Here is a 25,412-nt window from a genome sequence, read left to right on the forward strand (position 1 = left end):
AACACTGATAAAACTGTTCTGGCCAAGCCATGATATCAGGGCTCTCTCAGCCTCATCTACCCCACAGGGTGTCTGTTGTGGGGAGAGGAAAGGGGAAGTGACTATAAGCCACTTTTAGCCTCCTTCAGGTAGAGAAAAGTGGCATATAAGAACCAACTCTTATTATTATTACTTTTTATATAAGCATTTAAGATATCTATGCTTCAGTGGAAATATAATTTAGTTTAGTTATTTCAACAATATGAAATTTGAGAGTTGTATACTGTATTTACATAGAAAATACTATGTGGAACATTTGTATAATATTTTCAAAGAGAGAAGACTGAAAAAAATAATAGTAACTGGAAAAAGTCAAAAAGATAAAAGGATAGTAGAATAAACTGACCGAAGAATTGAAGTACTGGAGAAAAAAATCTATCATGAACACTGAGGCATCAAATGAGACAATTTGAGGAACGAATTACCCCCCCCATATCAGAGTATCCAGAGAATCATTCAAGGATTTGAGCAAAGAACTCAGAATAACATCTAAGAAGTATGTCAAGAACGATTAGCTGGATTATCAAAAATTAATGTAAGACTACAAGAGTAATCACAAGAAGTAAGAATCAATAAGAATCAAAATGACAATGATAAACATCTAGAAAATCAAGTCCGTTGGATTGAGAAAAAGAACAAAGAATTGAAATCTTGGAAATGTGATGAAGATCAAATAATCTGCATTTTAGAGGCATCCCAGAAAACTTTGGGAGGCTAAATTTAGAAAAGAGCTTTCATGATCTGCTTTAAAATTATTTGAAGATACAAGGTTAGGTTGACCAGACCAAGAATTCACAAACTTCCTTGAGATATAGAAGCCCATTTCCTTCATAAGAAAACATGAGACAATATTGAAGGAGTAAAGAGAAAAAAAGTATCAGAAAAAGAAGTGTAGATCTTTCAGGATCTACCAACAAGTATATTAAGGAAAAGGAACCACTTTGACTTTTAGAGACAGAGTTTAGAAGAGAAAGAAATAAACTACTGCCAGAAAATGCTATTTGCTGTGCAGGTATACTTACCAAAAAGAAACTAATCATGACAGAAGAACAAGCCAAGCAGTTCACTGAAGAACTGAAAACATAGGATTTACACAGAGGAACTAAAGGAAAATCTCCAAGCAATTCAAAGCAAAGTTCAAAGACTAAGAGCTCAGAAGAAGAATGTCTCCAGGATTGCAGCTCTGTCCTCATCCCTTCTCCCTCAACTCCAACAACAATAGTCTAGCAATGAGCCCATATGGGCCCATGACTCTGCAGAGACTCCAGAGGCTGGCAGTGATCAAGCAAGCAGAAGACAGAGATTCAAGGCAGCTGGAATGGAGACTGGCAAAGAGCCTATAAAGGAAAAGGATGCGCAGAAGATCCACCTGACAACAGGTTGCCTGCAGCACTGGGAGCTGGCAGCCAAATAAGTCCCAGAAAGGAAAGACCTAGCAAAATATGCAGAGGTGCCTCAAATGAAGCTGCAGCTGGAGTTCACTGCATCAAACTGCTACTAAGAATTGAGGCAGGGTGTTATGAAGAAGTGAGTGGGGCATGCCCACCCCATGCTAGGAAGGAAGATTAAGGGAGGAAGTCAACAAAGGGAAGCAAGTCTAAGGTACCATAATGAAAGTAAGGTTGTGGGCCCAGCTAAAGGGAGGGAGAGATAAGGAGGCTCAGGAACAGATCAGGGTGGAAGTTAGCCCGAGCCTCATGAATGTGACACAGCACTTTGGCCTGGGAAGTATAAAGTAAGGTTGTGATTGAAGTCCCTTCCCTTCCATTCTAAGTCCTAGGGTGGTCCCAGTGACAGGAGATGAGATGGTGGAGGGTGGCATCTTTACTGGGGTGTATGAGCAGTGTGACAAAATGATCATGGCATCAGGAAAAAAATGGATACATTAAAAATAGTGTCAGGAGACATTAATGGATTGAACTCTCCTTTGACAAAAACTTTTAGTCAGCTTAAAAAGCAAAATAAAGGTATTTTATGCCTACAAGAAACTCACATATATTATGCTGCCTTTTAATATGCAGTTTTTGGGGGGGGGGTGGGTCTACATCTCATTTGGGTTTTACATGCTGTTTTTATTTATTATTTAATTTTTGTTTAAATGTATTTACTGATAGGTAGTTACTGTTAATCATCTTGGGGAATCTTTATAAAATTCTAATCCACCTTTTCCAAAAAGAAAGGACAGAAATCTCTTAGATAAAGTTCATTAATTTCTAGGGAATTAATCTATCAACCACAGTAGAGTCAATATCCCCATCATCTATGTCAGTGATTCTCAACCTTCCTAATGCCGCGGCCCTTTAATACAGTTCCTCATGTTGTGGTGACCCCCAACCATAAAATTATGCAAGCGTTCTTTCACAGAAATTAAACCAAAACTGACCAATGGCGCGAAGATTCATTGTTCATGATTGTATATAAATTGTTTTTTCCCCCAGGGTTTCTCAGTTCAGTTCTACCTCTTGTCCCACCATGCTGATCTCGCTCTTTTCCGCTGCTCCAGACAGATGAACGCTCTATCACGATCTACCCCGCAAGGCTGTGGTGTGTATGAAATGGAAAAGGAGAGATGTTGACTACTTTGGCACCCCCTTGGAGAGAAGGACAGGGTATGAACCGAGTAAAAAAACCAATGACTCGGAAGATCAAAAATTGAGTCCAGGGGTACCTTTAAGACCAACAAAGATTTATTCAAGCCATGATCTTTCATGTGCAGGCTTCCACCCTCAGACAAAATTGATTTGGAGACATCAGTAAAAAAATGTGGGCCACTTTGTGTCCCCCTTGGAGAGAAGTTGCTCACCCTGTCATGACCCTGGGGAAAGGGCCGTTCGACCCCCAAAGGGGTCCTGACCCCCAGGTTGAGAACCACTGATCTATGTATTTCTGCTTGACTGCAGAAGCCTATTACTCCCAGTAAATCACCTCATGAACCACTGCTGTCTATAAGAAGTGGTTCTTATATGCTATTTTTCTCTACCCGAAGGAGTCTCAAACAGCTTTCCCTTTCCTCTCCCCACAACAGGCATCCTGTGATGGCACAGTCAGAACAGCTTTATCAGTGCTGTGGCAAGCCCAAGGTCACCCAGCTTGTTGCCTGTTGGGGAGTGCAGAATCGAACCCCGCTCGCGAGATTAGAAGTCCACACTCCTAACCACTACACCAAGCATGCCTCTTAGAGAGCTTGTAGTTTTGGGTGGTACAGGCAGGTTTGTTGATATATAAAATTGGCTGGCCCAAAGCAGCCTTGGCCTGGATTCACTGAAGGAGCAGCTGAATCCAAGGCTCCAGGACTTCTCTCAACAGCAATCCCCGCCCATGCTCCCAGTGCAGACTGGCTACAGCCCCTTACCAGTCCTAGCAAAGATTTGGGGATGTGCTGTGGGAGCTGGGGAAGAGGCACATCAAGATGACCAGGATGGGAGCACACTGACTCCCAACCTCGTCAGTCACCTGGAGCCTGGTGCCCAGCAGAATCTGCCTTGACTGAGCCCCACCTCAGCTCAGTTGGTGAGAAGAAGTGGGTTCAGCAAGAGACTAAGTGGCTTAATTTTCTTTCCAAGGACATGTTGAAGCAGCCAGGATTGTTGTGCTGAAGAGCAATTGAACTGGGCAGAAGTGTAAAATCAAGGCATGGCCAAACAAATAAAATGAAACTGAATTGGGGGACAATCTTGCTCAGTTCCTCAAAGTTCTTAACTTTCCAATTTAAGCTTTACTGGAGGAAAGCACTATTTCAAAATCCAAATATTGAAACCCATATTTTCATATGCCACCATGAATGCCATTCTAGATTTGTAGATTTATCACGGATGGCCGGATTATAGCATAGATACATGTGTATTTTTTTGTATACAATCTTCATGCAGGGAAAATGTAATGTCTTCAGAAATAGCCTCAAGATCTGCTTCAATAAATGAATGCTAACTTTTTTTGTGGGACTGTGGAGAAGAATCTGAACTGTAGTCACATCTACCCAAAGAAGATGAAAGCTTTTGAATGCGCCAAACTGCTGGGAGAACATCATCTCAAACAAAGAAATCGGGATACATATGTTTGTGCATGTAGGTTCCGAAGACTTGACACTGTTGTATGAAAGTATTTCAAGATTAGGAGCTGAATCTTTGCTTACTGGGAATATCACTTAAACCCAGCAGTTTTGCTAATCTCAGAGCAATTAACTGAACAGCAGTGTGATTATGTTTAATTCAAACAAAAACCATATGAGCTATTAGTAAAAAGATTACAGGTTATTAGTAGAAATACTTGGATGGAAAATAAGGAATATGACCGAGAAAAAGAACCCAACAGAATCAAATAAAGTGGGTTTTCTTCTTCTTTTTTTACTGGAGGAAATAATACATGTTTTAGAAGAACAGGAAATATCAACGTGACCTTGGGTAGAGTCCAAAACTCTTTTTACTGTCACTATAGTAAACAACCAGTGGAAGCTCTTATTTTCACCCAAGTATAGTGACATACTTTTTGTGGTTATTACATCAGAAAGTACTAATATGAACATGAATATTTTATGGGCTATACTTCTGTTAGATGATGACTCACTGAAGCAGCTGGCTTTAGTTTCAAATTGCCTTTATCTATATTATGCAATTAATTGTACCAATAGTACATCTCTATAGCTGGAATATATCTGCATACTTTATTGAATCTGAATTGCCTGCATCTAAATTGTACTAGGATTATTCTCCCCAACCTCAAATGTTTGCATCATGGTGTCAGGAGAGGACAACAGCACCTATTGTGATGCACCAGTGATTAACCAGGAGTTACAGAACTACAGATTCAGCACAAAATACCTGTTATACCTGGCACCCTATATCATTTAGAAAAATGTATACAGTAATTTTCAAGATTGACATTAGTTGTACTAGCAAATTAATCTGATAGTTACATTCACTGGCTTCAATTGCTAACATCTTTCATGGTTAACTTTTCCCTATCTAATCGGGACAAAGTTACCAAATTTCAGGCAGACAGAGGAAAAGTGACCCTGTTCTATAGTCAGTAAAAATTCTCACTTGCAGAGGCCAAAGAGCAGCAGGAATTCACTTTTCTTTATTGGGATCCTTCCATAAGTAGGTAATGAAGAGCATATGGGAAAGGGGAACTTAAACTGATCTCCTTTTGCTCTCCCTTGCTGAGCTCATTTGTCATTTTCCCAGCTGACTTTGCATATTGGTTACTGACCTGGAGAAAATATGCTTTAGTCTAGCCTTTCTCAACATTTTTACCATTGAGAAACTTTGGAAACATTCTTCAGGCTTTGAGAAAACTAAGAGGTGGCATGATCGTTGAGAATATGGTTGAGGAACATAGCTGTATACATGCCCACAGAGTGTCCCTCCTCTTCCCACCCCCTCCAGGCCCATCATTGGCCATTTGGGGTGGGGTTGAAATGGCCATATATGGACATATCACTTGACAAATGTTTTTTTTTATATACTTGACAAATGTTTAACAAATTAAAAAACTTAAAATTTACTCCCACCCATTCAGGAAACGTCTGGAACGTCAGATCCATGAATCAAGGCAAGCTGGACGTGGTTAAACAAGAAATGAGAAGACTGAACATCGACATTTTAGGAATCAGTGAACTAAAATGGACAGGAATGGGTGACTTTAATTCAGATGACCATCAGGTATACTACTGTGGACAAGAATCTCGCAGAAGAAATGGAGTAGCCTTCATAATCAATAAGAGAGTAGGAAAAGCAGTCTTGGGATACAATCCCCAAAATGACAGAATGATCTCAGTTCGAATCCAAGGCAAACCATTCAACATCACAGTGATCCAGGTCTATGCCCCAACCACTGCTGCTGAAGAGGATGAAGTTGATCAGTTCTATGAAGCCCTACAACACCTTATAGAAGCAACGCCAAAAAATGATGTGCTTATCATCATGGGGGATTGGAATGCTAAAGTAGGAAGCCAAAAGATAACTGGGATAACAGGCAAGTTTGGCCTTGGAGTACAAAATGAAGCAGGGCACAGGCTGGTAGAATTTTGTCAAGAGAATACAATGGTCATAGCAAACACTCTTTTCCAACAACCCAAGAGACGACTCTACACATGGACATCACCAGACAGTCAACACAGAAATCAGATTGACTATGTACTCTGCAGCCAAAGATGGAAAAGTTCTATACAGGCAATAAAAACAAGACCAGGAGCTGATTGTGGTTCAGATCATGAGCTTCTTATTGCAAAATTTAGGCTTAAATTGAAGAAAGTAGGGAAAAGCACTAGGCCACTCAGGTACGAACTAAATCATATCCCCGACGAATATACAGTAGAGGTGACAAATAGATTTAAGGAATTAGATCTGATAGACAGAGTGCCTGAAGAACTATGGACGGAGGTTCGCGACATTGTACAAGAGGTAGCAACTAAAACCATCCCAAAGAAAAAGAAATGCAAGAAATCAAAATGGCTGTCTGAGGAAGCTTTACAAATAGCTAAGGAGAGAAGGGAAGTGAAAGGCAAGGGAGAAAGAGAAAGATACACCCAATTGAATGCAGAATTCCAGAGAAAAGCTAGAAGAGATAAGAATGCCTTCTTAAATGAACAGTGCAAACAAATAGAAGAAAACAATAGAATGGGGAGGACCAGAGATCTTTTCAAGAAAATTGGAGATATGAAGAGAACGTTTCATGCAAAGATGGGTATGATAAGGGACCAAAATGGTAGGGACCTCACAGAAGCAGAAGAGATTAAGCAAAGGTGGCAAAATTATACAGAAGAACTATACAAGAGCGAGCTTAACATCCCTGATGACCACAGTGGGGTAGTTACTGACCTGGAGCCAGACATCCTGGAATGTGAAGTCAAATGGGCCTTAGGAAGTCTGATCAACAATAAAGCTAGTGGTGGTGACAGCATTCCAGTTGAACTATTCAAAATCTTAAAGGACGATGCAGTAAAAGTGCTACACTCAATATGCCAGCAAATTTGGAAAACTCAGCAATGGCCACAGGATTGGAAAAGGTCAGTTTACATTCCAATCCCAAAGAAGGGCAATGCCAAAGAATGTTCAAACTACCGCACCATTGCACTCATTTCTCATGCTAGCAAAGTTATGCTCAAAATCCTACAAGCTAGGCTCCAGCAATATGTGGACCAGAAGTACTTCCAGAAGTACAGGCAGGATTTCGAAGAGGTAGAGGAACTAGAGATCAAATTGCCAACATACGCTGGATCATGGAAAAAGTTAGGGAGTTCCAGAAGAACATCTACTTCTGCTTCATTGACTATGCTAAAGCCTTTGATTGTGTGGAGCACAACAAATTGTGGCAAGTTCTTAAAGAGATGGGAATACCAGAGCATCTTATTTGTCTCTTGAGAAATTTATATGCAGGTCAAGAAGCAACAGTGAGAACTGAACATGGAATCACGGATTGGTTCAAAATTGAGAAAGGAGTTCGGCAAGGCTGTATACTGTCGCCTTGCCTATTTAACTTGTATGCGGAGCACATCATGAGAAAGGCGGGATTAGAGGAGTCACAAATTGGGATTAAGATTGCAGGGAGAAATATCAACAACCTCAGATATGCAGATGATACCACTCTAATGGCAGAAAGTGAAGAGGAACTAAAGAGCCTGTTGATGCGGGTGAAGGAGGAGAGTGCAAAAGTTGGCTTGAAACTCAACATCAAGAAAACAAAGATCATGGCAGCCGGCCCTCTCAATTCCTGGCAAATAGATGGGGAAGAAATGGAGATAGTGACAGATTTTATTTTCCTCGGCTCCAAGATCACTGCAGATGGGGACTGCAGCAAAGAAATTAAAAGACGCTTGCTCCTAGGGAGGAAAGCTATGGCAAATCTAGACAGCATCCTAAAAAGCAGAGACATCACCCTACCAACAAAAGTGCGTTTAGTCAAGGCTATGGTATTCCCAGTTGCAATGTATGGCTGCGAAAGTTGGACCATAAGGAAGGCCGAGCGTCAAAGAATTGAGGCTTTTGAACTCTGGTGCTGGAGAAGACTCTTGCGAGTCCCTTGGACTGCAAGGCCAACAAACCGGTCAGTCCTAGAGGAGATCAGCCCTGACTGCTCTTTAGAAGGCCAGATCCTGAAGATGAAACTCAAATACTTTGGCCACCTCATGAGAAGGAAGGACTCCCTGGAGAAGAGCCTAATGCTGGGAGTGATCGAGGGCAAAAGAAGAAGGGGACGACAGAGAATGAGGTGGATGGATGGAGTCACTGAAGCAGTAGGTGCAAACTTAAAAGGACTCCAGGGAATGGTAGAGGACAGGAAGGCCTGGAGGATCATTGTCCATGGGGTCGCGATGGGTCGGACACGACTTCGCACATAACAACAACAACAATTCAGGAAACCCTTCCAGGGCTGTCAAGAAGCCCCAGGGTTGAGAAAGCCTGCTTTAGACTCTGGAATAAATAATTGAAGAAACATGCAGAAGATGGAAGGGTTTAGTTACTGTTATCCACACTCATCCCATTTTCATTTTAAAATAGGTCACTTTGCTTTCCATGGGAACAAGTAGGCTCGTGTAAATTGAGCATGGAATTTACACTGCCTTTGTGCAATCATTTTTTAAACAAAGAAATCCCAGTGTAAAACATCCCCTTCACTTAAAAAAGAAAAGACTAGAAAGAGGGCAGCCCTGGGAAACATTTATCCCCCCTCCCCTTCCCTCCCCACACACACACTGTGTGAGGCAAACTGGAAGAAGGGAGGAAGAAGCAGCTTGAGGCAAGGATGTCTGGTCTTTACTTCTTCTGATATCAGTGCTTATCACATCATTGAACGGGCTTGATAAATCAGCATAACATGAAGGAAGCACTAATATGGAACTACTGGAAGTCAAAGGGGCTGCTCCTGCAGAGACCTCTGCACAATGTCTATGCTGTAGTTGTGTGTGTGTGTGGGGGGGGGGGGGGGAGAAAGAGGCAGGACATCTGCACACAGAAAAGAGTGCCACGGGCCTGCATTTCTTTGATGAAGCAGAGAATATCCACTGTTGACCTTCAGACTATATAAATCAGTCCCACTGGAAGAAATTATAGCTATAGAGGATGAATTCTATGGCATCTCATTCTTTCCCTCACCAGACTTTGCCCTCCCCATGCTCCACCTGCAAATCTCCAAGAAATCAAGAACTACCATTTAGAGAGAATCAAAGTTGCTCCTAAGCCAATGAATGAACAACGTGAGTGGTGTAAACCAATGACTCTGAAAAGATGGACCTAGCCATGCCATCCAATTTGATGCAAATGCTGACTGCTGACTGGAAAATGCCACCTTGAGTCACATTTAGGATGAGATGAAATGGCAATTTTGATTTCCTATGTAATTGTAATTCATATTTTGTTTTAATGCTGTTTATATTTGCATGATCTTAAATGCTACTTATACATAACTGATATGCAAACAACATTGAAAAAGGGCATATTTTATGGAAAATTCATTGTGACAAAACAGAATACCGTCACAGATTTGTCACATTTCTCACAATCAAATTGGAATGGGTACATGTAAATTGAAACCACAAGTTTATGTAATTCACTCTAAAACCTCATCGCATTATTGGCTGTCTCTATCTTGCCTCACTTCCTTTTCCTTTTAGGCAACATGGTCAAGGCTCTTCTTTCAACCATGGCCGTACACTGAGTATGGGAAATTTTTCAAGTGTTTTGCTCAGGACACAGAATAAGCTTTCAGATAATTTATCACAAAGGACTCATTTTATTTGGGTTTTATTGATATTGAATCTAGAGGCAAACCTGGAAATCCAATATTGTTTTCTTTCCATATCAGAAGAAGCACAACCTAAGGGGCTTTTCGCACGCCTTCAAAATCGCACAATGTTTGCCAATTGAAAACGCTACTGATTTGCCATTATGCACAACGTCGTTGACAATCTGCCACACACCTGAAACCGATCCGCAAAAAGCGCTTCCTTGTAGCACTTTCAGGGAAATCCCCAAAAGTGGATTCACCCTCCGGAAAGCGCTACACTCCTGCAACCAATCTGCAACACTAGCGGGAAAGTTCTGTGCGTTACCATTGTTGTGGTTTCTACAAAGTCCCTCCCCCTGGCTCTCTCCTCTGATCTTCCGGCGAAGCGATCGCCATTTTTTTTTCTCTGAGCGAGCGAAGTTCAACCCACCAGCAAGCCTGTTTAGAGGCTTCCCCGGCTTCAGTCCCTCCCCAGAGCTGTTTAGTCACTAAGCACAAACAACAGAGAAGCCCGTTTGCTGATGTATTTTCCCTTTATTTTTTACACTGTTTTCGGCCAAAAATTGGGCCCGTGGGGGTTCACTTGGGGGGAGCATGCCAACGATGAAACGACAGCTCAAACACACCTGCCAGCTGATGGGTCTCTCCGTTGCAACGAATCAACACATATTCGTTGCAATGGGTGTGTTTTTTTTCTTTAAAAAAAACCTTTCTTAAAGGGAAAGGGGCTGTTTGGGAGCATGCTAACGGCCGCCCATTGGCTGCTTGACGGCCAGGGGCGGGACGAGCTCGGCAATAGCGCTTCCTTTCTAGCAATTTTTGCTGAGACCGGAAGCTTGTGGGAAATGATAGAAACGCAACTGGATTCCACTACAAAGTCAGGTATGCATAATGACGAATTGCACTATTTTAAATGGCGATTTTTCGTTCAGCAAACAATTTGCTACAAGGATCCCGGTGCGGAAAGCCCCTAAGTTTTGTTTTAACATTTTCCAATTGGCTTAGATTGTGTTAAAATGTATCTTGTGTTAAAATGTATCTTGCCACATGAGGGCATCAGAGTTGTTCCAAGTTAAAAGTGTCTATGCTTATTACAAAAATCAGGAGAAATTTGAGTACATGAGGTGCATCTGTACTTACAAGCATCTTCTGGTTTATACTTCAGGTGGATCTATCTGTTTTCCACTTAGGAAAAAAGGCTTCATAAAATGAGCTTGCAGCTTCTGTTAGCCACTGGCAGCTGTGAAATCCGAATATGGATCTATAAATGCTAATCGCATGTGAAGTTACAAAAACTGTCCTGGAAAGCCACTAACCTGACAAATAGCTGTACATGAATTCTCATTTGAATCACTGTAATGTTGGCTTCTGATACAGTAAATAAAAGTAACTGAGTATGATATTTATTTTAACCACTGACTTATGATGTGATTCCACCATGGAAATTTGTCTACAAGGTGCTATTTAGAGAGCTGCATACACAGCAAATGATATCTTATACAGAGTAGAATTAATGGTCTCTTGACTCAAGCCATAAGAAAAATAAACGGATCATTAGGGGAGTGCAGTTGATGATAGTGAAATAATACAGGAAATATTTTCCAGTTTATTCTTGAAGACCATTCAGCTGTGTCATGTTCTCTGCCTCAGGCACCTTTTTTTCTTAACCAAAGAAGGCCCATGCTCTTCATAAGGAAGTTAATCTAATCCCTTACCATTTCTCTTGCCCTTTCTCTCACCTCTTCTACAATATCCTTTTAGAGATGGGGTGACTAGAACTGTATAAAGTGTATCAACTGTGATACTGGCTGTTTAATTTTCAATCCCTTTCCTAATATTCCCTAGCACAGATGTGACTTGCTGAGAAGCCCCTCAGGGCTTAGGCAGTGTCTGGGTGCAAAAGCTGGCCAGAGGCCAGAGCCAAGTGGCAGCATTCTTATCAGGGCCACAAGTGAACAGAGCCAGGAGCGTTTCCAGAAAGCAAGGTCATTTCAAGTCCATAGGTCAGGAATTCAGAGTTAAGTAAAGACACAGGTCTGGTCTGGCAGGTCAGAGTTTCAAGGCGAGGGAGTGTCAGCATCTGAGTATCTTTGCTTCTGCACTCCCTAAGCATTTTTCAGGCCTCATGCCTCTGATAACTCAGCATCACTTTTCAATAGGAGATGCTGTTGAGCACTTTTCCTTTTAATCTGGAGTTCTGCCCTCAACTTACATCTATGCTTCTCTACTAGCACAGGTGAACCCAGGGAGCTGGAAGAGGGCAACTGATTTTCATCAGCCGCTCAGAGCTGGGGGTGGAGGTGATTCTGTGCAGACTCTCACTTGTAAATTTTGACTTGCCTGCATCTCCTTTCCTTATCTGTCAGCTTCTGCCACCTCTGGGTTAACTACTCTGGCCCTTTTCTCCTCCAAGGAGTCCTTGCTATTGTTGCAGCCTGACTGACCCATGACATGGGGTGTGTCATCAAGCTTGGATAGTGGGAGCATTGGAATGCTGCCAGAAGAGTGGGCCAGAGGCAAGGAGGAAGAATGCTGAGGAGGCAGCACAGTGGGAGCACAGGGTTGGAGAGAGCAGTCCTAACTCCGGTAAGTCTGTGGTGGTGGTGGAGGGGCTGCAAGAACAGCTCCTTCTGAAGAGATGCAGCAGGAGCCAGGGAATGATGCTCTAAGAAATAAGGTGGCTGGGACATCCAGGTCAGGAATATCAGAAGGCTGGGAAGAACTGGCAGTGGAAAGTATGTCTGTAGCTCAGGATAACTCCCTAAGCACCCAGGCACAGGAGTGGGCAGAGGAAAGCACCAGTACCAGGAAGGCCTTAATTACCATCCAGAGACAGGACATTTAGGGCACAGAGGTTTGAGGGAAGTGCAAGTGTGGGGCTACTCCACCCAAGTGGGCTGTAGATGAAGAGGCTGAGGAGGATCTGGGTGGGCTGCTTAAAGTAATGTAACCAAGACCTCTAGCCTGAACTCATGGGTGTCAGTGACTACAGAATTTCCCTTTTTCATTACTTTGCACAAGTTGATGATTTTATTGAACTGTCCATGTTGCACTGAATATCACATTCCTGATCAGTCACTGCCAGTTCAGACTTGAGTATATATAAATCTAGATTTTTTTTTGCCCCAACATACCACAATGCACTGACAGAGCATCATTTGCACAGAGCATTATTTGCCAATAGGGTTGCCAGTGCCCAGCTGGGGCCTGCAGATCCCTAAGTTGGGAGTCTCTCCTCCCATTTTTGGGCTCTCAGAAACTGGGGGCCCTTACTAGGCACAGAGAGGGAAAGAGCAGGCTACTAGCACCCTACTTGTCCCCACGGTGATCCATGCAACTTCCAGATTAGACTTCTGTAACTCGCTTTATGTGGGCCTTACCTTGTTGACCCTACAGAAATTGTAGTGCTGCAAAATGTGGCTGCTAGGGTCCTCACAAGATCACCTTGCAGGGCCCATGTCCAGCCTAGGCTGAGGCAGCAGCACTTGTTACCATTTAGCTTCTGGATCAGGTTCAAGGATCTGGTTCTTATATTTAAGGGCATCCACAGCCTGGGCCCTGCATATCTGAGGAGCTGCTTGTCTCCTTATGCCCCTGGCCAGGAAGATCTGGTCAGTCCCTGCATAGGCCCCTATATAGAGGTATATGTCTTGGTCATCTGTGCATGAGCACCTCTCCCAAAGGTGGTGCTTGGATTACTGTGGATTATTGTGGTCTAAGTGTCATCAGCTGTGGATGAGCAGGGGGAGGGAAATAGTTCTGCCAATACTGTTGATTATTGTGACCTTGTTGTTTTTATATTTATTTTAATGTTATTGTTGTTATTATGTTGATGTTATTGTTACCACCTTACTGTTACCAGAATGATGTTACCTGTATCATTTTGTTGTTTCATGTAAACCGCCCTGAGCCTTCGGGGAGGGCGGCATATAAATAAATAAGTAAATAAATAAATATATATAGTTTTATGGATTATATTGTAAATCAACCTGAGCCAGCTGAGTCTGGGAGTTGATAAATACAAGTATAAAAAAAAATTAAAAAAATAAATTAAAAAATGTGACATGCTGCCATCACTCAGAAGTGATGTTGGTATGTCCGGGGGCGAGGGATGCTTTGTTTTTTGGCAAATTCTACCTTAGAGTTTTTGCTTAAAAGCTAGAGCATTGACCTGACATCGCTGACATGCCAACATGACTTCTGCGTGACATCAGTACATTGTGTTAATTTTCTGTGTTCCTCACTACTCCCAGAATTAGCACCTCCCCCCCTCCCGCATACCTTGCTGGCAGATATGAAGGAACTGGAAACCCTATTTGCTATATGGTTCTATACTGTAATCTTCACAATACAATCCATGGTAGTTTTCAGTACACTGAAAGAGCAATCTGCCATACTTCTTATCCTCAATTTCAGATCAGCTAGGAAAAAAAGAAAAGTACTACTCCTAATACCGTTATTTGGTGAATTCTACTGCTTCTTCCATTGTGTCTTGTTGTTCAGCAAAGATTAATTTCTTCAAGAGCTTGTCCTCTTCTTCTATGATAGCTAAATTTACTCTGGAGCCTTGCAAAAACATCTGAAAATCGAGCTAGAATGGCTCATCGGTTCACAGAAATCGGTTCACAGAACTCCAAAAGGCTAGCAAGGCAGGCCTTCTCTTCACAGAAGCTAATCTGATTTTATCTTGATTGGACATTGAGAATTCTAGCTATTATTACTGGGTCTCCCTCCTCTCACCCCCCCCCAACTCCTCTGCCTGGTTCCCTGTTATTTAAGCGAGTTACTTAAGATCAAATAGACCCACTGCAGGCAAAACTTTAAACTTTTAAAATTAATTATGAATTGGTTTTATAATGTTTGTGTATTGCATTTTATTGTTCATGTTATACAATATATATATTCAAATATTATACATTTTTGATTTTCACTGCCTTGAAACAGCTAGCGTGAGAGGGGCAGCATATAAATCCAAAGTATAAAATAAATAGAAAAGATAAATGGTTGTAATTACTTTACACAGAATAGATGGCATGAAATTTTTTTGATAATCCCTGCTTTCCTTCTTTAAAAAACAGCATTATTTTTGTGATTTCTTTCCAGTCCTCTAATAGGGTAGTAAATTTTACTGACAAGTCACTTAGTTGTAAGATCAACACTGTCAGATCTCTAATCTTTAGGAACCCTCAGGTATATGCCATCTGGTCCTTGTAAATTGTTAGTTTTTAATTTGTCAGTAAATCCTAGAATATCATCTCTTGTTGCCTCTCTTTGACTCTCATCATCAGATACAGCCCCTGAAAACAGCAGTTTTGCATGAATAACTACTGCATTATTTCCACTGTGAAGAGACAAAAAACATTACTTGACTCCTGTCACCCTACCCCCATCTTTCTGTATATGCCAGTCATCATGAAAATTCAAGATACATGGTCAATGATAAGAATGGTGCAGCACTAGTCAACTGGGCTGAAGACCATGGCTTGTATCTTGTTTTTGATGCTAGATAAATAAATAAGATAAAGACAGAGGTGCCTTCAGATCAGGAGTATAGAATAGAGAGTACAACACTTATTTAACATTTGTTTAATTTTTCCAAGACCACAATGGAAGAGGTGACAGTGGGTGAAAGTGGCAAGGTGAGCTGGAGTGTGGCTGTTCACCTGAGTCCCCCCACCGTTCCTGAGAGTTTCCTGCTCCCACCCCCTCCAGTTCTGTAGTCCATTTCCATTGCCCAGCTCACTATGCATACGGCTAAAGATGCTTTCACATCAATAACTACTGTTGATTCATTGTGGCTGTTATATCTATGGTCAAAAGGCACATCCCTTGAGGACATTGAAAAGAATATATATTCCAGACTGGAGCAATAAGAGCAAGAGGCTGTATCCAACACTCAGAACCAGCAGATGAACCACACCAGAACTTGATGCTGTTGTGTAGACAATTTGAATTTCAGGTCTTCCAGTAGGCCTGTTGAAATAACTTGGTGCAAACCCACCAGTGTGCCTAGGAAATCCAGAGGTAACATCAGACCAGGGTGTAAACTGCATGGAGCTTTTATTCCAACCCCAGATCTATTCAGTTCCTGCCCTCTACACAGAATGCGATTTCCGTTTGGATTTGGGGCGATTTAAATTTTCCTTCTGCAGCAAGAAGGATTGATCTGGAGTGACCCTACCTTTATTGTGGGATATCTCAGACTGCTGCTAATCCTGAATATATTCAGAAAATCGCATTGTTTTGAATCTGGGCTCCCCTCCGTGGTAGAGGACCCGTGATTGGCTACAGGTGGTCATGTGACAAGCCTGCCTTAAAGGAGAAGCCCCTAAGTGCCTTCTTCATCCCCCCCCCCTTTCAAGAAAAGAAAGGATTTTTTCCCGCCCTCCTCTGGCTTCTTGGATCCTCTCCCCCCTTCAAGAAAACAGAGAAAGAGAATCCATTTGCATCCCCCCCCTCTTCTGAGCCTCCCTAACCATGTGCAGAAGACTTTCCTGTTTCAATGGGGGGGGGGGAGAGGAAGACCCGAGTTCAAAGCGATCTCAATTCAACAGGACTGACAATGGAATAAAAAAGTAAGTGCAGACTCTGCCCAGGTAGCTGCCTGATCGGTATCCCTAACCAGAGCTCTGAAGGATTCAGATTTTATAATTTTAAAAAATCTCTAGATTTTGAAATGTGCCTGCCCAAAAGACTGTGAGCTGTCAGGGGATTTCTATACTTTCTGGGACTGAAAAATGGTCTCAGTATAGATGCAGAAATCATATATTTGCAGTTATATGGATTCAGTGTTGGTCAATATCTTGTTGGAAATGATCAGACAACCATATATTTACTAGTCTGATCTCCTTTGTGGAAGATTGTATTAAGTAAATGGACAAAGATTTTCCTGTCACATTGTAGACTTGTATAATGGAAGCTTACAGCTGCTGACTGGCCAACAGCACCTGGCATGCCCCACTGTGTGGCGACTTCACACTACTTTCTGCTTTAGCAGTCATGTTGGTTTCTTCATGCAGGAAAATGTCAACATGTTTTCAGTCTGACAACACATCTGGGAAAAAATTCAGGTGAAAAACCTTTATTTCCCTCTGTATTTGTTTTGCTTGTATTAATTTGGAATTATGTTCTAATTTTGATGTTTTAATCAACCCCCAAGCACATATTCAGGAAGATTTAAGATAGTCAGAAGATGAAACATTTCCGGTCACTGATCCAATCACCTAAGGGTTACCTGTGCCAGAGGGGGCTCTGGTTGCTGTCATTCCAGTCACAAAGCAGTTTACATGGTCCCAGGGACTGTCGATCCACTTTGCTGGCTGCCATTCCATCACAGAGCAGTCTATCTCAGACCAGAGACCTTCATTCAAAAACCAGTCTGCATATCAATTACAACTTCCATGTACTGTAATATATCGCTAGGGTGCAATGCAAATCAATTGGCATTCTTGGCTCCCATTATATCCAGCAGGCCATCAAGCCTCTCTTGTTGTTCCCAGTGGGCAATCCTGTCCTTCATTTTAGTATAGTCATTCACTGATGGGGTGGGAAGGGAGTGGGCAGGAAGGGACATGGAGTTCCTGACAGGCAGCTGCAACATAACAGACACAGTTGTGATGTAACCCAGACTTTATTGACCTACAAAGCCTGATGTCTCCAGTTTAGTGTATTCACTCATTTATCTGATAGACTTGAACCCACCCTTTACTGTGTTCAAGGAAGCTAAGAAGTAATAAGCAATACACACAAAATCCAATTAAAACAGGCAATATCAATTATTAAGAAAACATTAAAATCAATATTTACAACAAAGCTGAAAGCTCTCCAAGAAAAGCAATAACAGCTCATCTCAAAATGCCTACCATAAAGCATTTCCCCCTACAGATTACAGATTAAAAACAATTTAAAGAAGAAAGCTTTACTGACTGAGTGGAAACTCAGCAGAGAAATTTTTCTCCATCCCTCTTCAGAACAGGGCACTTGCAGGACCAAGAATGTATTGTTCTTTGCTGTCACTGCATTACCTTCATGATGAGAAGGCTTGTTGGCTTGATACTAATAGAATGTGAGTCCATATGGAAAGGAGAGTCCATTTTTGTTATGTGTACAAAGTGTGCGAAACTAGTTTAAAGGGTTATATGCACATATTAAAGTAAGTCAAGAAAAATTTGTAGTTATTTCAGCTGCTGAAAATCGGTCTATATGATAATGATGCCTAACCCCAATCAGTAGGTAAGTGGTGGTATTCTACACCAGCTGAAACTTCCCAGTTGTCTTCTAGGGCAGCACCTTGTGAACTGCTTTGAAATAGTCAATCTGAAGATTATTGAAGTGCAGAGCAGTGTGGCAAGTTTGTAACTATAGAGAAATGATATCTCTGCTTTAGATGAAGATGAACAAGGTAAGTTGGGCTACTGAGCCAACTTGCTTTTTAAAAACAACATGTTGAGATTCAACAGAACATCAAAACTGATCTAGTAGAGATAAAGAAGCACAATTCGTCTTAAATGTCTCCATTTTCCTCAGTGCTAGTGGGTTTGCTATTTCAGTAGTTAGCTGCCACCATCATTGGGTAGTTAGCTGTCATCCCTTCCCTCATATGTTTTCATCTTGACTCTCTAGAACACCAGAAGTTTAAGAGTGTAAACATATGTCTATGGGCTATGTACCCCATCCTGTCTCTGTATCTGTCAGTCTGCCTTGTGCTGCCCTTCCCTACTATCTCTTTCTATATGTAACTGGACAAAGCAACCCATAGCAAATGTAGGAAGGATTAATACACAGTCACCTCACACAGAAAAATCATGTAAACTAAATCTTGAATAACTAAACATAAATTCTAGAAAGCACAGATAAATGAGAACAATCTGCAGACAGACAAGTTAGGCAGAATATTAGAAAGAAGTTTTGGGAAGGCACCTTGCTAGCTAATCTTGTACTCATAAGACCTTTGAAATTCCTTTTTTTTAAAAAAAGTAATAGGTTCAAAATGAAGCATTCTTGTATACACTGTCAAGGGCATACCTTTGGTACCAGTGTTAACCAGCATGTATCTGAACAACTTGAAAATACCTTCCATAGAGATGTTTCTGCACATGAACAGAAAAAGTCACCTTTTCCCTATGCTACCACTAACATTTCAAAGAAAGTGTGATTAGGATAACAGATATAATGAGAGCCAGGTTGATGTAGTGGCTAGGAGTGCCAACTTCTAATCTGGTGAGAAGGGTTTGATTCTCTATGCTTCCTCCACATGCAGCCTACTGGTTGATCTTGGGCTTGCCACAGCACTGATAAAGTTGTTCTGACCGAACAGTAATATTGGGGGTCTCTCATCCCCACTTACCTCACAGGGTGTCTGTTGTGGGGGGAGGAAGAAAGGGAGGGGATTGTAAGCTGCTTTGAGACTTCTTTTGGTAGAGAAAAATGGCATATAAGAACCAAGTCTTTTTATTTTATGAATTTTTTCTCATGATCTATGTTGTCTGAAAGACTGAATTTTAGTGGCTTATGAATTATCCAAATCTAGATTGTACATGCACATCTTTGCATGGGCCCATAACAGTTACTGTTAATTCCTCTTGAATCAATGAAACAAATCTCTTTTACCTTTCTTTACTTGTAAAAATAATGGAATATCTTTTGTGAGAAGCTCATGCCGACAATTAAACTGTACTAAAAGCACCCTCAACTGCCCTGCTCAGGAAGTTTAAGGCACTTTAGTATCCTGACCCATGGCCCTGGGTAGACTACTGTATAGATGCAAACATAGCAGCAAGCTATAAAGACACAAAATAGCCATCTACCCTGGCTATAGCAACAGCCACAAAGCTGCCTGGCTCTTTACTTGAACTGGGTAGTAAACCATGAAGGTGAAATGAACTTATTGAAGGCTCACCAAATAAGTCACAGCAGTATGCTTGCTGGGTGCCTATGTTTGCCATGAATTTCTCAGAATTCCTAATGACACCTTACTCCATAGACACGTTCTATAACTGCCTACAGATCTTACACGCTAGTGGACTCTGTACTACTAGAATAATTGAGATGATAGTATACCCCCAATAACATGCAAAACTCATGCTGTGGCTATGTCTCCCTCCTACCAGTAGCTATTTTTGAAGGCAATTAATTATGCAAATCTGGTCACTAGACAAGCAGCCCACTTTGAAATATACTAATTTGAAGGCTTATAACTGCTACCCTCTAATTCTCAGCCATACAACCCAGGAGGCTGAACAGTATTGTTTCAGCTCCTCTTTCCTCTGCATGGGACTCTGTGCCAGATCAGTTATCATTAGCTACAAAAAATTAAAACCATGCAGCACCTGGGTAACTCTGCCTACTTTTACCTCAAGCGATAACAATGTTTTCTCTGTTTTATTACAGTCTCTCGAGATAGTGACTGATTTGCATGTTCTCTAACACTTAATTAACGATGTCACCTTCCCAGTGTCTTGAAAACAGTTTTCATTTTTTCCTCGGCAGACCTCCAACAATTACCTCCCACATTTTCTGCTGAAGTCCTTTTTATTACTTTAATGACAAATAATTGGACAGATTCTGAGTAATGAGGGTGAGAGCCAAAGGACTGTTGCATAGGAGACGGCTGCTTGTTACAAGACATTTTTAGTGGTCTCTAAATCAGACGGACAAGTAGAGTAATGATCATCTTGCTGTAATGAGACACAATTAAGAATCGCAGCAGCAAATGACAGAGCAGTTCATTGAACAATAACCTCTTACTTCTCTCCTTCCCCCCCCAAGTGATCGAAGCTTAATTATAGCATCACCATCCGCAATGCTATAGTTAAAGTTGTGTCAGCATTTCAATTTGAAACCTGGTATTTTTCAAGGGATTATAACTTGGCTATAAAAATTTTGTTCTGACTTGAAACTTTATTAACATGAGATGTCATTTCCTCTGGATTTTTCCTCCAGCTGCAGTTAAATTTTTACTGCTTTGAAAACCACATGAGTACAGATATGTAATAGAGGCAGCAAGCATCACACATCTATGGAGTAATCCCATTAGGGGTAATATTTCAGAATATATAATCTGGGTCTGTATTTGCATAAAATCAGTTCTTCAGTATACTCGTCTGAATCACTTGAACCTTTATATGAGAATGAGTGCATGGAAGATAATAATGTGCAAATAGTAATGTCTTATTTATTTTAAACACTGAGCCTCTTCTCCATCAACACAGATTCCAGAGTAGTTTACAAATAATTAATGAAACAAATAACATTAAAATATCACTTTACAAATTTAGCCTTAGGTAACTGGCACATAGCTTCCCAGTATATGTCCACTCCTGATCATACAGTATGAAAAAGACCATGAATTTATACTCCCAAACCTGGCCTATAGGATATAAGAGAATGGTAAAACAGATGACAATTCTTACTTCAAGAATAAATGAGTCTTCTTACTCCCCATGAGTAGTGAGTTTAACATAGATGTAAAAACACACAACGCTTTAATATTTGGGGAACTTGGGCCACAGAAGGTCTGGTTATAGGCTGAATACAATACTACTGATTTCTTTTAGAACATTAGTAGTAGTCTAATTCTGGCCTCTACCAAAACTACAAACTGCACAAACTCCTGACAATTCATAACAGTTAGTGTTGCCAACTCTGGTTTGGTAAATTCCTAGATGTTTGTGGGTAGATCCTGTGGAGAATGGGCTTTTGGACAGTAGAGATCTCAGTGTGATATAATGCCACAGAGTTCACCCTCCAAACCACCATTTTCTCTAGGGGAACTGATCTCTGGTACAAGATCTTCTGATACTCCGAAGAACACTGCTGTGGCAGGATCCTAAGTGCAGTGTGTCATTCCCCAGATGTTGGCAACAGCATTGCTCAGGAATCCCTGCAATAGTTTTGTTCTGAGCACACGCAACAGCATCAGGGAATAGATTCACTCAGGTCCTGATTTTGGAGGATCGCAATGCCCTGAGAAAGTACATTGTCCAAGATGTACCAATAATTAAAATATCAATGTTATCACACATAATGGAAATCCCAGCTTCAGCATGAGGCAGAGCTGGATGTTACTTGGTTCAAAAGGGAGCTCAGAATTCCAAACTGGAGGTGTTTTGTTCTCATTCCAAAATTTATTAGGTAATTAGTATAGGACTATAACAGAGTCTTACTTGCCATTTTATAAGCAATTCTACTGACAATTAAGGTAGATTATCAAAAGAGTTACATTGGTAGATAAAAACAACCCCTCCCTCTCAAGATCTCAGCTCTCATGCAAGCTTTGTATTTAATTTGAATCTTAAAAAGATAATTTTATTAAATCCGTGTAATTCTGATACAAGGTCTTGCATGCAGATATAATAAACAGCAGATGCGCTTATTTAACTGTTCAGGTTTAACAAAGATTCTTAATTAGCTCATTATTTACTTCCTTAATTATCTCTTTTGCTAACAAGGAAGTACTTACATAAAATGTACAAACAGAATACTGATGTTTGAATTTATCCACACTCAAGCAGCTCTGACTTCAGTCTAGCTGCCTTGTATTTTCTTTCATTGTGAATGAAAGTATGGTGGACAGCTAACTGCTGATGTGTTATACTGGTTTGAGAACTTTGACAGGGAGTCCAAACAAAATACTAATATTGCCTTAGGGGAGTGGCAGTTGAGATTATTGATTAGGAAGGAAGGGGGGTGAGTGGAGAGAGGCAGAAGAGTGAAGGATCGAAGAGGATTCTGAAATAGGGGAGTGGAACTGGTAGTCCTTCTCTGAGGAAAATAGCTCCTAGGAAGGGGGTAGTGTGGTGACCCTATAGTTAAAGAAGGGAAATTGGAACCTGTGTGTATATTCCTGCCTCCACAGACTTTAGTAATTTTGTAGAAAATAAGCTGATGCCTCTTTATCTAAAGATTGACATCCAAATAATCTCTCAACAGTCGCAAATATATGTTGTTAGAACAAAACAGCTACATTCTTGTCATAAACTATCTATTGCATATATTTATGCAATGTGCCCCTCATTCCTGTTGCCTTTTCATCTGCTCAGTTTAAACCTGAAACTTCCCTGACATTATGACTTAACCATTTACACGAAGAGTTGGGTTTTATACTCTGCTTTTTACTAGCCAAAGGATTCTCAAATCATCTTACAATCACCTTCCCTTTCTCTCCCCACAAAAGACATAATAAGGTAGGTGGGGCTGAGAGTGCTCTGACAGGACTCTTTTGTGATAACAGCTCTATCAGGACTATGATTAGCCTAAGGTCACCCAGCTGGATGTATGTGGAAGAGTGGAGAATCAAACCTGGCTCGCTAGATTAGAAGTCGCCACTCTTAACCACCATAGCAAGGTGGTGTAGTGTACTTGTAAAATACAAGAAGACAGCTTTTGTGTTGTAAATTAATGTGTTGTAAGTTAATTGTATGCTCTAATCAGACATTAAGGGTTTTTTGGTTCTTCAGCATCCTAGACTGCATCAGAATATATTTGTATGTTTAAAATCTGGGGACACTCACAGAGAAACAACGAAGAAGAAAAGACAGGTGCTATAGGAAGGAAAAAAAGGAAATGGGGGGAACCTTCGTGTAAGGCTTTGGAACACTGGATGTGGTTTTCAAGATAAAAATAAGAAAGAGCTGATGTTTGATTCTTTTAAAATGGCAAACATTGAATAACACTGAATGATTTTGGACTAAAGTATTGAAAGCCTTAATGTAAAGACAGGAGCATGGTAGTTGACAAACTCATTAAATTATTTAAAAATAAGGTCTGCCATATATAATGTCCTTGATCACTGAATGGGAATTATAGTATTATTAGGACAGGTATTGTATAATTCCCATTCAGTGATTAATATAATACCTAATTATTCTCTTCAAAATAGCTGTAGCTTCATTTGGGTGACAATAAACAATTTATAATATCAATGACTTTTTAATGTCAGTAAATCAGACCTTCAATGCAGCTTTGTCCTCACAAATGCTTCTATCTCATTTTTTAATATACTGATTTAGGATAATCTCACTTTTAGGAATGTATCAGAACTGGTCATAATTAATTCCAAATTATAACAAATGCTGTGCTCTCTTATTTTATTTATCAAGGAACACATGTACAGGGACATATTGTTAGCCATTAATCTAATTTAATTAGTTAATGCTGTTCTGATAAGCATAGCACACTGTCTATCAGTTTAATAACTGCACTATCATAGTTTTGCATTGTGTGTCATTATCCAATTTAGAATATGGTAGAAAGGATTAAACTAATGTGTTCATCATTGACCAGAATTATTGATGAAGGCAATTTTTTTTTTACTGTAACTCACTCTGTACAGGTTCAACTGCTTCAGAATGCAGCTGTGTGGATCTTTATTAGGACCCAATGAACATCATACATACCACCTGTGCTCTCTCCTAGCTGCACTGTTTCCAAATTGAAGACTAAATCAGATTCAAAGTTTTGGTTCTCACTTTTATAGCCCTAAATGGTCTGGGTCTTTTGTATCTCCAGGGTCACCTCTCCCACTATGTCCCTGAAAGTGCAGTAACCTAATTAGGATCCCCGGCCTCAAGTTGATTAAACTGGTTTCAACAAGGGCCAGAGCCTTTTCAGCCATAACTTTGGCCTGGTGGAATATTCTGATAAATGAGATCAGAGCCCTGTGGGACCTTAGACAGTTCCACAGAGCTTGTAAGATGGAGTTGTTCTGGCAGGTTGAGACATGAAGTGACACCTAAATCCACTGATCCCTTGTTTGTACCCATCTAATGATAGCCTCCCAGTGAGGGCTGAATTATTATGACCCCCCTTCCCCATATGATAAACAAATTGTCATGGGAAATATTTTATATGTAATTTTATCAATGTTGGGTTCCTCCCTGAGTCTATAGAGTGGAATAGAAGTTCAGATATAATCAACAAGGTTTTAATAAGGCCATCCTAAAATCAGTTTTTGTGTCTTACCACAGAGAATTGTAATTAGGTCTGTAGGAAGGTGGTGGTGGTCAATGAACACTCAGTGTCAAAGAGTTACATCTAGATAACAAGTAAGAGTTTTGTGTTTTGTTTATTGAGACAAGCTGAAGCCAAGACAACATGTCTGTTGTGTCTTGGTAACCTAGACAGACAACTTGATCATTATTGGGGGGGAAATTACACATGATAAATATTTTTATTAAATTGCATATATGATATAGAATTCAAGTGCTGTATTTTAGTCAATTCTACACATAGGTTCTTAGAGGAATTAGGAACAAGGTTTAACAAAGTTCTTCTCATCTGTCTTCTGGGAAAGTTCTGCTACCTAACTACACAAGCAACCCTTAAGCTACTGGAGAAGAGATACTCTCAAAGCATACAAAATAAGCAACCACTATACTTACTAAAGAGCCTCTTGTGGCACAGGGTGGTAAGGCAGCCAATATGCTGTCTGAAGCTCTGACCATGGTGCTGGGAGTTTGATCCCAGCAGCCGGCTCAAGGTTGGCTCAGCCTTCCATCATTCCGAGGTCGGTAAAATGAGTACCCAGCTTGCTGGGGATAAAACTGCAATGACTGGGGAAGGCACTGGCAAACCACCTCATATTGAGTCTGCCATGAAAACGCTGGAGGGCGTCACCCCAAGGGTCAGACATGACTCGGTGCTTGCACAGG

The sequence above is a fragment of the Paroedura picta genome, chromosome 7, assembly GCF_049243985.1.
Source record: "Paroedura picta isolate Pp20150507F chromosome 7, Ppicta_v3.0, whole genome shotgun sequence".
Taxonomy (NCBI): domain Eukaryota; kingdom Metazoa; phylum Chordata; class Lepidosauria; order Squamata; family Gekkonidae; genus Paroedura; species Paroedura picta.